The 14,957-nt window shown below is 38.3% G+C and overlaps 1 protein-coding gene and 1 pseudogene across 1 annotated transcript in view; both read right to left on the bottom strand.

Moving 5' to 3' along the window:
• The window catches only part of ARHGEF3 (Rho guanine nucleotide exchange factor 3), a 252,585-nt gene that overhangs the window by 87,720 nt on the left and 149,908 nt on the right, over window positions 1-14,957 (bottom strand). The window lies entirely within an intron of this gene.
• On the bottom strand, window positions 12,193-12,311 carry LOC111746613 (annotated as a pseudogene).

Here is a 14,957-nt window from a genome sequence, read left to right as displayed (position 1 = left end):
TCCTCTGGACTAGTGATAGCCTGCTAACTGTTCTCCTGGTTGCAAACCTTGTCTATACAATCTCACCACATTACAGCCGCCAGAATGATCATCTGAAGCATTATCTCAGATCATAGCACTTACCCTGTTGTCTTAATCTTCCAGGGGCTTCCCCTGCACTTGGACTGAAATCCCAATTCTTTGCTACAATTTACGAGGCCCTATGGGATCTGACCCTGTTAACCTGCCAGACCTCACCTCCTGCTTCTCTTCTCCTTGCCCAGGGGGCTCCAGCACCTCCACGGCACCTTCATTACCAGGCCGGGACATTTGTACTGGATGTTTTCCTCTGCCCCTAAATCTCGGCAGGACTGGCTTTTTGTCACTGAGGCATCGACTCAAAAGACTGCTCCTCAGAAGGGCCTTCCCTGAACTCCCAGCTGTGGATTCCCAGCTCCCATCTCTCTCCTGTCCCCCCGCCCAGCTACCTCAAACCCAGTTGTATCTTTGTTGATTTACAGTTATTCATCATCTCCACATCTAGGCTACAACTCTGTGAAGGCAGAGATCTTGTCCCTCATGTTTGCTGTTTTATCACTAGTACATCATACAGTGCCTGGCATAGAATGGAGCCCCGTAAATATTGACTGATGAAATAACTGAGTTATCTCGTTTATTCTTCACAAGAACACTGTTATACAAGTGAAGCAACAGCTTTATAACCATCAATGACACACCCGAGGCCAAATGTCTAGTAAGTGGCATTTAACTTCAGAGTCTGCAACCTTAATGCCTGTGCAATAGTTGGCTCCGTGAACCTGAATTTTTACCCCATTTCTCTGCATTTCAGTGTCATCTTCACTTTGAGATAAGAAGATTGAGAGATCTTAACTATGTCTCAACTATTTTCCAGGAGTATCTGAGGTCAATAGTCCATGTTCCTAACCACTAGACCAGGGTTGGCAAACTTTCTTGTAGAAGATTAATTATTTTAAGTTTTGTGGGCCATGTGGTCTTTGTTGCAGTTACTTAATTCTGCTGATGCAATACATAAACAGACATAAACAATAAGTAAATAAAGGCGTGGTGGTGATTCAATCAAACTTTTATATAAACAGACAGTAGGCTAGATTGGCTGTAGTTTGATGATACCTTTACTAAACTACAGGGGAAGAAGTCTTTAGTTTTCATCTATCATTCAGTTATTATGAGTCCTAGCAAATAGACATGAAGATCTCATCTATCCCCAGAACAGAGGTGAGTACGTGTAGGAGAAATAATCAGTGCTTTAAGAAAGGTCAAGGTCTTTTCCACAGTTCCACATTCACCAGTCACCATGTTCACAGAAGCAGACATAGACAGTCTCCTGTTTTTTTCTGTATCTAACTTGAGCAATCTTTAGGTGAGCCTGGCGGCAGGGGTTCTCTAACAGAAAGGAGGATTTGCGTCCAGGCTCAGGGAGGAGTCAGGAGGGCAAATATCTGCTCCTGAGTCATTGAGGAATCAAGAGCCTTGACATTCCCAATAAATTAGGGGTGTAATGATGACTTTGGTCAAGAGGGGCCAGTGGAGGCTGTAGAGAGAGTCCACAAACTAGACAGCCCAGGATCCAGTGGGATCTTAGGAGGCAAGCAGAGGTCTGAGCTAGACAAGAAGGCAGCTCTTCCCATGCCGAGCCTATGTCCCTGGGACTTTTGCATTTGGAATGATTTTTTTTTAGAAATCAAAAAAATCGTAGCAAATGCTATGGGTAATAAATAATAAATGCGGACATTCCCACCATCCAGAATTAAGAACTCAATATGTTGTTAAATTTGCTTTTTAAAAATAGATGAAAGAAATAAAACATTACTAGTATACCTTACATCTCCTTTTTCCTACCACTTCAGTCCTATATCCCACCTCTAGCCACCTCTAGTGGCAACTATTGTCATGGATTAGGTGTGTATACTACCAGTCCATTTATTACTACAAAATTATTTTACTGAGATAAATTCATTATTTTAACCATTTTAAAATATACAATTTAGTGATGATTTGTATATTCAAAATATTGTGCAGCCATAACTATCTAATTCCTGAAAATTTTCATCACCCACCAAATCTCCTCTCCCAAGTCCCTGCAACCACTAATCTGTCTTTATGGAGTTGCCTGTGCTGAATATCCATATAAATGGAATCATATTATATGTAACCTTTTGTATCTGGCTTCTTTCACTTAGCATACTATTTCTAAGTTTCATCCATGTAGTAGCACGTGTCAAGATTCATTCTCTTTTCTGGCTGAATAATATTCCATTGTTTAGATATACTATATTTTGTTTATCCATTTCATCAGCTGGACATTCGAGTTGTTTCTACTTTTTGGCAATTATGAGTAGTGCTGCTATGAATATTTGTGTGCAAGTATTTGAAGACTTCTTTTAATTTTGGGGGAGGTATACACCTAGAAGTAGAATTGTTGGGTTTTATGGTAACTTTATATTTAACTTTCTAAGGAATTATCAACTCTTTTCCACCGTGGCTATACCATTTTATGTTCCGACCAGCATGTATGAAGGTCCCAATTGCTCCACAGCCTCACCAACACTCGTTATTCTCTAATCTTCCTTTTTTATTATAGCCACAAGAGTGAGTATGAAGTGGTATATTATTGTGGTTTTTATTTGCATTTCCCTAATGACAACTGATATCAAGCATCTTTGCATATGCCTATTGGTCACTCGTATATCTTCTCTGGAGAAAATTTATCACTTTTTACCTCTATGTATTTATTCTAGGCAACCACAAATAATGTGTAGTATTATTTTGAGAGTGGAAATCTAAATATTTTCTCCACTCATCATTGTTTTTGAGCTCCTTATCATGTTGTTTTATACAGATCTAGTTCATAGCTTACCTGCGTCTCTCCTTCCCTATGCCATATTTTATTTATCTATTCTCTTACTTATGAATAGTTAGATTTTTCTTTTCTTTTTTTACTTTTATTAAAAATGTTACCTTTCCCTTCCCTTTACATGCCACCCTCTGCACTCCTGAGACTGGTTTTCTAAGGCAGGATCATAGGATATGCACATTTGCAGTCTTACGAGATATTTAGTTTCTCTTTATACATACATTTGGATGCAAGGGTCTTGCCTGCATCACACTTCAGGAGACCTCTCCAGTGTGCACCCCCATGTTTGCCAAGCCGGTGTTCAATTTTTCTCAGTATTCTTAAGTGCCATGGCAAGCATTCTGATCAGGAGGTAGTATAACGAAACAGTTCTTCTGCATCATATTTGTCAGAACAGTGGCTCCCAAAGTGCGGGTTGCAGACCAGCATCATCAGCCTCACCTGGGAACTTATTAGGAAAACAAAACCTTGGGCTTCATCCCAGATCTGAGTCGAAAACTCTGTAAGTTGTCCCCCGGGTGATACTGATCAACATTAATGTTATCACTGTGCTAGGGCTTTCCCATTTTACAAGCGGGAAGCAAAGGAAAAAACCAATCACCTAATCTCAATGCTAAAGTAAACATGCTAAGAAAGAAGTAAACACTTGTATACAACAGTCTGTAGACCATGGGGAGAGAACATGGGACAGTGGGACACAATGAGGCTTTAAGACCAGAGACAACAGTGTTCAAGTTCTAGTCCTGCAGAGTGGGATTCCTTGGCAAGAACCTTAACCTCCCTAGGTCTTATCCACAGGGTTTGTGATGGTTAAAAGAAATGTTACCCGAAAGGTCGCATGTTGTATGATTCCATTTACAAGAAATATCCAGGGCAGGTAAACTATATAGACAGAAAGTAAATTAACAGTTGGGTTGCCAAGGGCTGGGGAGGGAGGGAAATGGAATAACTGCTTAATAATCATGGGGTTTCTCTGCAGAGTGATGAAAATGTTTTGGACCTCGACAGAGACAACGGTTTCAAAACATGGAGAATGTGCTAAATGTCACAGAATTGTGCGCGTTAAAGTAATTTTATGTTATATGACTTTTACCTCAATTAAGTAAAAAGAGAGCTATTATATGGAAAACGCTCCACACAGCACTGGGTATGATGTAGAAAGCAGCTATCATTATTGTAAAAAGTTGAAGTTTATAGTAAGAAAAACTGGAAGCAGATTATATGTCTAACAATAGCGGATTAATTAATGTTATGTTCCAGTTGAACAATCTGATACTATGTAGATATTAAGAATAATAATGTCCAGGTATATGTATGAAAAAGAACAATGTTCACATGTACCACAGAGTAAGATGAGCAAACCACAAAACAGTAACTGTGCATCATGTCGCCCTATTTGCACTGTGTACATAATTACATATTTGGGAGAGCTATATGCCAAAATATGAAGAACAGATCTGATAGTAAAATTATGACATAATAATCTTTTTTAAAGTTTATTTTATAATTTTCTACAACACCCACGTGATGTTAGTGTAATAAATAAAAATTTGAAAAGGAAATGTATCAGGGTGCGTTTTACTTAAAGACTGTGTTGAACCCTTACCTAAAAGTATTCTAAATATAAATTCCCTAAGTTATGGTTTTGCGTTCACGATTTTAACATTAATTCAGAGTAAGATTTAATTAATTAGTTAATTAATTGCTACTTTCACTTTCAAAGGTCTTAGCCACATGGAAGGACCATATTGCTCCCTTGAAAGAAATATCTAGCTTTAATAGAGTTAATACAAAGCCCACCCCATCTTTTTAAACACAGAGGATGAATGACCTGTAAGGTCCTGTAAGAATGAATGACACCTCAGGCTGGATGGCTAAACTGGGGCGTGATAAAGTGCCCTGTGGCTGAGTCACACACAGTTTATGCCTGATTCCTGGGGGAAAGAGAGTAGAGAAACTGAGTCATATACTACTGGAAGGACTCCCTGTGCAAAAAGGATTTCTTAGAGTCAAGAAATGACTTATGTTTTTGTTTCCTCAGTTTCCCCAAAGAAAAATCGCATCTCTTAGGAAAACTGCTGGTGTTTAGCGTGTTTCTGCAGCAAAAATTACTTTCTTGACACAGTTCAGCAGGCAAAGGCATCATGTTTACATCTGATTAAGCAAGCCAGTTTTTTCACTTTTCCTTGTCCCCTCCCCCATCCTCTGTGCTTAAGAGATAACTCCTGATGATTGCATAAAGCCGAGTTAGCAATTTTAAGAAGAACCAGGTTGAAAAACAGATCGTTTCTGATCGATAGTTGATGAAAATTTACCTATAGGGAAGGAACGCTTGTTTAATGTGGGGTTTTGTTTAGGATTTCTTCATAATTTCTTTGTGCACAGAAATGTTACACTAACTTCAATCCATTACTATTTGGGGTAAAATGGGAGATAGTTGACATTTTAAACTACAAGTTAGTTCTGAAACATTATCCATCCCACCACAGGGTTATTCTAATTAACTGTGCCATACATTCATTTATTGATTCGATTCATTCACTGATTTATTTATTCAAAGATTCATTCACTCACTCACCCAGAGTTCCTACACGGGCCCATCACGATTCTGTGCCTGGGAATATGAATGTGATTTCAACCCATTTCTTGCCCACTTGGATTTTTTTCTTGTTTTGTCCTATTCTGAATGGTCTACACCTGTTCTGAAGGCATGTATAGAACAACCATATGAGATATATATAAAAAAATTATGTGCTGGCCAACGATGATTTGAAGGAATCAGTCTGCATTATGTAGTCTTTATTCTCTCCCAGAAGGCCCATCCTCCAAGTGTTCAACATGAATTCCTGCTTTTAAAAATGCATAGCTGGCAGAAAGTATGCTTTATTTGATAAACAAATGACTTCCTAAAGAAAGTGAAGAGTCAGGATCAGAATCAGAAGGTTCAGAAATTTTATATTTAGCTCTTGAAAAAACTGGTGCTAAATTGTTGATTAAAAAGAATGGTGATGCCTATATCCCAGAGAATAGTCTAATTAAAACAGACTTTATTGAAAAGGAAGGGGAGGCAGTAAGCAGAGAATCCAGACATTTTCCTACTCAGCTACTATACTCTGAAAAGAGCATGGCCAACTGAGTTCGTGGGAGATCAAACCCTTGCCTCTGGGTCCAGCCTTAACACCACGGTCCCACCAGCCGAGCTAACTGGAATTGACTGCTCAATGGAATTAGTCTTCCATTTTTAATTGGTTAGAAAACTTGCCAAGAAGTTTTGCCTGACAGGCCACTAGGCAGAAAACATGAAGATAAAAGATGGTCCAGTAATTACCAATAGGAATTGAAGAGGATGACTATTCATTAAAGAGGCTATTTTGTGAAGCTAGTTGAAGCTGGCAGGTGAGGAAATGCCGTGAGGGGCAGAGCCTGTGGAAGCCTGCCTCTCATAAATGCTGGACTCCAACCTATCACCTCCGGTCGATGAGGTCACGACCAACTGCAACAGGTCTTGGCAAACAGTTTCCTCCCAAGAGTCAATAAGTCACCTGAAAAGGCTTAGTTCTGACTGTCCGAATGCACCCCAGCATGAATACACAAGCAGTGATTCTGGTGGAGGCAGGGCTGTTTCTTTTGCTATTGTGTGTGCACAGTCACTCAAACTACTCCACTCTGGAACTTCAGGATTCTAAACTTCCTCCAGCAGCTGGAAAATTGCATGTTTGTAACACTCTGCTAATGTGGGAATGGCCATCAACAGCCATCAAAGTGCACGTTTTAACTCAAAAATTTCACTCTTGGAAAGATGGCCTCTTGGATGTGTGCAGAAGTGTAGCTACAAAACTGTTCATAATGGGACTGTTTATATTTTAAAAAGTAGAAATGACCTAAATAACATTTTATATACAGCCATAAAACAGAATATTACGAAGTCTTTCAAAATAAGGATATAGAAAAAAATTTTCTTGTATATATTTCCCAACTTTTCTATAATAAATATTTTTGTAAAACACCATGCGGAAAAAATTAATTCAAAATTGTACACAGGTTAATGATTAAAGAGTTAAATGATAATTTAAATACATTAGAAAAACATAATACTGGGGTGAAATTTTTGGTAAAAATTTTTATGTGAGACAGAGTCACTCCATATTTTTAGCTATTAAAATCTGGATTCCATTTCTTAAATTATTCTAAACTTTGCATTGTTATTTATCAAAACCTAGTCAAAAACTAGGAAATAATAAAAAGTCTTTTGAGAAAATGTCATAAAAGCCACATGCTAATACAGCTCATGTACCTCATTTACAGGTATTTTTCCTTCCATAATTCTAAGAAGCCCCAGTACATGGTTATAAAATCTTAAAAGGTTAGCTGCTGAAGTGTACATGCGAGGTCTCTCACAGACAAAAATGCTGACAGCAGAGAAAAGTAATAGCCGGCAGCTTGGCAATGTGAAAGGAACTAGAAAAACTGTGAGGAGCTGAACTGTGACCTTAAAAAGCACAAATTCTTTGGGCCAAACAGCCCTAAAACATCAAGAGGCCAATGCATAATAACAGAGTAGTTCTCTGAAAATGGCAAATGATAATTTGTATAACCTGTCAAAGGGAGAACATAATATCTATGTATATCAACTAGATATATTTGTGTATTTGCATATATATGTTTTAAAAGTAAAATTTTATATATATTTATGTATTAGCGTATGTATACGTGTGTGGCATTTAGTTTTGATTTTGTTTTTTAAAGAAGAATGTATGGTGAAATTCAAATATAGCGTAACTTCATTAGTAGTACTGTATCAATGTTACTTTCTTACAGGAACTCTCTGTTCCATATTTGCAACTTTTCTATAAATCTAAAATTATTCCGAAATGAAAGTTTATTAAAAATGCAAAACGAAGAATGAGGGCTTGGTTATTTAGACATTTTCTATACCCTGCTCCCTCTTTCCAAATCTCAAGGAGTCTAGTAGCTGAGGTTTTACTGATTGGGTTTGCAGGCATCGATTCACTATTGCAAGGACCCTTTAATCCTAGAAATCTACCTTCTTTACAGTCTGGCAGCTCATAGCAAGGAATCACATTTACCCCTTTACCCTCCAAAGAAAGGGAGTGAGCTCCCTTATCAGAGGTTTGCAAACTCTGGGAAAGAAAGTGGTAGAACCCTGTAGGACTCCAGGCGCTCTCAGGCCCGGAAGTGTTTCATCTGACAGGAAGCCCTTTGGGGATGACTTCAACCACCAGATCCCAGGCATTATCTCATCGTGGAAGTGTGTCATCCTCTGCATTTTCCCTCAAGTGGCTATGAGGAAATGGGGATGAGACACAGCTCCAGCAGCCCACCTTGTTTTTCGGTGGATATTTTTAGCACCCTGAGGCAAAGAGGTTGCTTTTTAAGACCATCCCAGATATTTTGCAAAGGAGAGGTGGAACCTTTCTCTGCTACACTCTATAATGAAAAACCCAGGCTGTGCTTAGGAGAGCCAGCCAACAATGGTCAGCAACAGGAAAAAACACTTTGCTTCAGGGGGCCATAAATATTTACTGTGTCCTATGGTATATTTACTATTCAATGGTCATGCAAAGAAATGTTTTAGGACAAGATATGGTCTGTTTCTACGGGATCATAAAGTTTCAAAGCTGGAAAAGAACAGTGATGTCGTCTAGTTGCCACATTTACAGAAAAGAAGGTTGAGAGTCCAAGTAGGCTCCCATCAAATGTCTTCTTTTTAAAGTATCTCTACTACAACACACATTCCTTGAGCCGCAGTTCATTGTTTATATGTTTGTCTCTCACATGAGATTAGAATTGTGTGTTTGCTGAGAGACTTAGCACAGTGAGCATCATCAGCAGTCAATAAAAGTTTGAGACACCAGGATGGAAGCCCAGCTCTGCACTGACTCATGTTCCCCAGGACCTCTTCACTGCACCTATTTTTAAAACTGAGAAGTCATATCCCACTCCTGAAAGGCCAAAACAGCAGCTAGGCGTGCATTGGAAATTCACTTGCTGATATATTGTAAAATGATTACTATTTACTCAAAGATTTTAAAATTATTTTTTACTTATTTCATTAGATAAAGACTAAAATGTTTTCCTCTTTTTAAAAGGTAAGAATATCTAGGATGTTGCTTTATTAAATTTCACGGGTAAGAAGGTCTACTGAGAAAGAGAAGGCTTTCAAAAATGGTAAAACAAATAAAAATGTTCCTGTATTCACATACACACAGTGAAGCAGTGCCAAAGAAAGCCTCTTGCCTTAGAATATATCTACCTGATCTTAAGAATGCTGAAAACCCTTTCTCTTCAACTCCAATACATGAGTACCTCTAGTTCCTCATCTGTAGCTGAGGTTTTACTGAAACCTCAGCTTTTTTTCTTCTGTTACTCTACACTTGACTTTTAGAATGGCAAATTAAGATCCCTAGATATGCCACCCACTTGGCATTTCAACACAAGAGTGAGAAGGATCGACCTTGTCTTAAGTCTTTGTTTAGAGTAGCAATGGTGGGAAAAGCTCAGTCAATCCCACCAGCTAATCTGGCAGAAGCTCTAAAGAAGTGACAAGAAGGAGAATTTAGGGGCTTCCTTAAAGGTAGGCTTCCCAAACTAAATCACTTTTTCAACCACAGCAAACTCCTGTTTGCTCTGTTACACGAGATCTTTGAAGGCCTCCATTTAGGCACAACTTACCCAATTAGTTGCCATCAACTCTGTACCGCCTGTACCGTCCCACCTTCTCCATCAAGGCAGTCACTTGAAAGCCAAGTAACAACAGAGTAAACTTCACTTTTCTAAGTTCAAAGTTAACTAGCAAGCTGAGAGCCAGAGCAGATATATTTGACACAAAATTTAAACATAAGCACTCACATAATCTGATGAGATATTTCTAAGGCTTTAGTTACATAGTTTCATACTAGAAACTTCACCCCCACAAAGACTATTTAATTACAAAAATTCTTGGGTGTGATTCTATGCATTTCAGAGCAGCTATGTAATCACTTAGATAATATATTTTACCTTTTTCAGCTATCAGATTTATTTGAAATAGGTAATTTCACGAACGACAGCCAAAATGTTAATAAAAAGAGGACTAAAAGGGAACAGTTTAGTGGAAACCCCCCCACATACACATACAAATTTCCAAAATGAGAAGTTGAGCACCGAATCATCACCAAAAAATGGCAGCAGCTTTTACAGATGTTGTATTTAATCAAGATCTTGGCAATTATTCTATTATTTGCAAAGACCCTTCTTTCTTCTGATAACAATTTGTAAATACTACACATTATGCTTTAGACATTAGTTCAGGTAATCCTTACGACTGCTCTATCAGGTAGAAACCACAGTAAGTAAGCCCACTTTGAGGTAAGGAAATTGAGCCTAGGAAGGTTAAGTCCCCAGGTTACTAAGTTAATTGTGGAGGGCAGATTTGAACCCAGTTCCTCCCCAAGGCAAAGCTCATCACACTGCTGGCAATGTTTCCCCAAGTAGAATTCTACACTAGTAGAATGTGGCATATTAAGATGGATATGGATATATATGTTTTTAATAGTTATATATGTGTTTACTTTAACGCAGATTGGAAAAAAATTATTCAACTAGCAAATTGTATTTGATTGTATTGCTGAGGATATGGCTAATTTAGCATCAGTTACATACACTGAAAGAGTTAGAAAAATAGTCAAGAATTCTCATGCCACGTCTCCTAGGAATTAAGTGATCTGGCCCACCAAGGGATGGAGTTCATACCAGTCTCATTAGACTGGTACCCAACTGAGTTAATCAGCCTGGACATTAAATGATTCCCAGCAGATGCCTAGAACTCAATTCTTTTACCTTAAAAAAAAGAGTTTCTTTTCTTAGCCCTCTCTTCTCCTTCAAATAACCCCTTTGTCACCTCCCCTCCGCCCCCACCACTATACACACCCATCTGGCCCTGGAAGATTACCTTACATAAGGTGAAGTGATGGAGAGCACAGACGTCTGGAAGGAAGCCAACCTGCTCACTCATCCCCCTGTCCTAAACATGGCTCATCACAGGACTCTCTCTAGGGAGGCCATAGCTAATTCCAGAGCAAGCACCTTAATCAGACAATGGCCAGTCATCAAAGCCCTAGCTGATTTAGAAATCTCTGTGGGGATAAGTCCTCTTGGTGATGTGGTATTTTTAGTTCATCCTTTTTTCTTTATTGTTGAAATGACTTATAAATAACTGCAACTTTTGGCTATGGCTGTTTGTGAGGTGGGCTGACTTTGTGCTCTACACCTGACTTTTAGAAAAGTAACTTCTAATTACATGAGTAACACATGAATATTTTCTCCTTGTAAAAACTTAAGACATTAAAGATTAGAGAAAGTTTCCTTAGACCACCACTGGGGCCAATACTGGACCCATCCTCAGAAGGAATCATTTTAATGAATTTAGGATGTTATCCTTATAGACTACATTCCTTTATCTGAACCAAGAGGGAAATCATATAACACCAGCTCTCACCACTAAAAAGACACCAGAAAGCTACAGCAGTATTGGGCTGCACCAGCTCTATTTGATGATGTCTAAATTGAAATAAGCCTTATTCCAAAAATTGGTGCTATATTTTATTCTAAAAATTGGTGCTATATTTTGTGTTTCTCTGTTCATTGATTTTTTTCCTTTTTTGTTCACAGTGAGATAGAACAACATACATTTTAACAGATAGTAGAACTCTATAAGGAGATGATCTCCCTGGGAGAAATGACTTCCAAATTGATTTACCAGCTGCCAGGCCTCAATTCCATTAAGCCACTCTCTCAGTTCTCGACCATTGAAAAAACCATGCCAATCAGACCATATCTGTCTTCCAAGGTCTCCACTGCCTGGAGAATCAGAGCTAAACTCTTTGGCAAGGCCTCACTAAGGCCAGGTTTGCTGAGTGAATGAATAAAGGCATATGGTAGGACACTTACCACATTGCACTGAAATTGTTATTGTTCAATGGCTATGACTGTATCTCATTCATCTTCATTTCCCCAGTGCTCAGCATAGCTCTTGCCATGTAGCAGCTGCCCCTAAACTTCTACTGTGATGTAAAATGAAAATGCAGCACCACTTTCCACTGCTCTAAGGATCCCTGAGTTACTTTACTGGCCTTGGTTCTTGTAATTTGCACCAGTGAAAATGAATCCAGCTTTCCCAAGGTCACTAATATGTCCATTATATAATAATGTTTTTTTTTTTTTATTTTATTTTTTAGGTGAGGTAATCCTTGGTTGACCTCACAGATTGCAAGGACTTTGTCAGTTTACAATCCCCTATTTTTTAAATTTATTTTTTACGCCTATAGCACCTGGTCTTCCTAGGTGGTCTCCCATCCAAGTACTAACCAGGCCTGACCCTGCTTAGCTTCCAAGATCAGATGGGATTGGGCTTGTTCACGGTAGCATGGCTGTAGACCCACTATATAATAATGTTTAATAGCTAACAATACAACACATAATCTGTTTAACAGTCCTAAAATTCCCACTTGGGTCCATAACAATTCTTTCTTCACTCCAATCCAAGGGACTTTTATTTATTCCTTTCATTTGCTATATTTTACTTTCCTTCATATCTCAAAGAAGTGCAAGAACATAAGCACAATTATACAGAAATGTAGAGATTTAAAAATGGGGTTGGAGGAAGTAGAGATTAAATTAAAAGACCAGGTAATGGTCTTATGGCTTATGTTGATCAAACAACAATTAACAAGATTTAATTGTTAGGGTGAAAATGACTAGAGAAATTCCAGGCCCAGGTGTTGTTTATTCAAAAGGGACACATTTGTGGAAATCATTGTGAATGAGTTCAAAGTATGTGTAAGCTGCTGGATTTGCTGTTTTTGCTGCTTTGAATACTCTTCTGCACACCAGAAATTATACAGTGCTCTTTTAGAACAGAGCTTGCTCAAGGACTAACATCACAACCTTTCCTCATACATCACCCATCTTCGTATCCAGTCTAACCAAATATATCTTTAGTAAGCCCAGGGTTTCGTAGACTGTCTTCTTCCTCTCTCTGTCAAAGCTCTAAAAAGCTAAGAATCATTCATAAGGACAGATTTCTATTCAAAGTGTTCCTTTCCCAAGGCGCTTGAATTTTAACAAGGAAAACACCATAAATATTGCAGAATTATTTACAAATTATTTTCACATATGCCATCTTATTTGATGCCCAGTGCTCAGCACATAGTAGGCACTCAGTTGTATTTATTGAATAGCTAGATTAAGAAACAGAGGCTCAGAGAGCTTAAATGACCTCTCTAAGAACACACAGTGAATTAGAGGCAAACAGGGGAGAAGAACATAGATATTCTGATTCCACATTCCAAGCTTCCACTATTCCACCAAGTCATAAACTACAGACAGACTCCCAGGAATTTCAATTCGGGGTGGGGCTAACTTCCCAAATCCCCAGAATTTATTCCACAACAGCAGTTCCTTCTGCTCTATAGCCAACTCAACCTTACCCAAATTGAGGCATAATTCTAAGAATCAAACTTGCACATTCATACCATAATTTAGCCTCATTTTGTCCTTTCGATTCAGTTTCCCAAGCAGTTACTGGCCAACTGTGCTATACATGAAAGATGCTTTCACGATGAAGCAGTGAGGTTGGGGTTCTGAAGGAGCATTTTCTCATCTCTTCCTTCCAAGATTCTCTTGTTTTCCTAGGATTGCTTGAAAATAGTGAACTTCCAATTTTTAAAAAGTTGAGGTCTTTAAGAGCATTTACTCTTCGTTTTATAAGCAGTACTTGGACCAACTGACTCAGTGCAGAGCGAGGGGGTGGGAGGGTGGGAGTGAAAGTTAGCACAGCTGCTGCCCCCTCGGAGTTTATGAGGCACAGGAAACATCTCAGAGAGACATCATGATCACGATAAGCACCATGAACTAGAGAAAAGTTCGTTGTGGAGCAAAGCAAGACTTGAGCTGAGTAGGAAGTAGCTTTGAAGCAAAAAATGCTAATGTGACATTTAAACTACCTTTAGGTTTAATTTATGGATTAAATGATATGCTGCCTGGGATTTCCCTTAGGATGACAAAAAATAAAGAATGTGCGAATGAGAGAATAGGTAAAAAAAAAAAAAAAAAGGTAAATGATAGATAACTATTAGAGCTGGGTAAACCAGTATATAGGGGCTTCATTACACTGATCTCTCAAATTTTGTGTATGCTTGAGAATTTCTACAATAAAAAAAAAATTTGAGGAGTCAAGCCTAAGCTGTGCCATTTGCTAGCTCTGTGGCTTTGGGCAATTCACTTAATTTTTCAGAGACTCAGTTTCCCCAAACATACAATGGCAATGATACTCTCTCCTGTAAGGGCTTTTTTCAGAATTTAATAATAATAAAATATAGGTAATGGGCCTGGTACCGTTTCTGAAAAAATTGGAGGAGCTCAACAAAAGGTAGTTTATTGTGGTTAGTTATCATGTAATAAAAGTTATTTGGGGGTGGTAGTGGAGAGAACACCATTCAACTCTCCCACTAACACATCTTAATACATTTGACGTGGGGGTGGCTTTTTTAAAAGGCTGAACTGAACTCTAATTATTATCAGCAGGTATCCAGTTCTTTATTTAGTAAAACCACTAAAAGAGCTTTATTTTTATCTTAATCAAGCCTCATTCATCTCCTGCAGACATGGGAGCCAGCCTTTTGTGAAGTTACTTCGTTCTGCATGTTCCTGGGGGTTACAAAATAGCACCTAACTGTCCTGTACCTACAAAATCAGGAGGTCTTTCACCAGAAACTTATGTAACTCTTTACAAGTTTGCATGAGAAGCTAGAAGTCTGGTTTATTTAAAACAAAAATAACACACAGTCGAGGTTTTTTTTTGTTTTTTTTTTCATATGTACATAATAAAATGGTTTAGTGATAGTCTCTGGATTCATTCTAGCAATATAGAGTTACAGCCTTGATCAAATTTCTTCACCTGTTTCAGCTTCATTTTTTCATGTGTAAAATGGGGACAGTGATAGTAGCAATTTCTCAGGGTTGTTGAAAGGATTAAAGGAGAAAATATACATTAAGCCACACAGTAAAAGCTCAATTACTGTTA

This window comes from Pteropus vampyrus, unplaced genomic scaffold (assembly GCF_000151845.1).
Source record: "Pteropus vampyrus isolate Shadow unplaced genomic scaffold, Pvam_2.0 Scaffold195, whole genome shotgun sequence".
In the NCBI taxonomy this organism is placed as follows: domain Eukaryota; kingdom Metazoa; phylum Chordata; class Mammalia; order Chiroptera; family Pteropodidae; genus Pteropus; species Pteropus vampyrus.
Note: the sequence above shows the minus strand (reverse complement) of the source record. Positions and strands in the feature narration are given on the sequence as shown.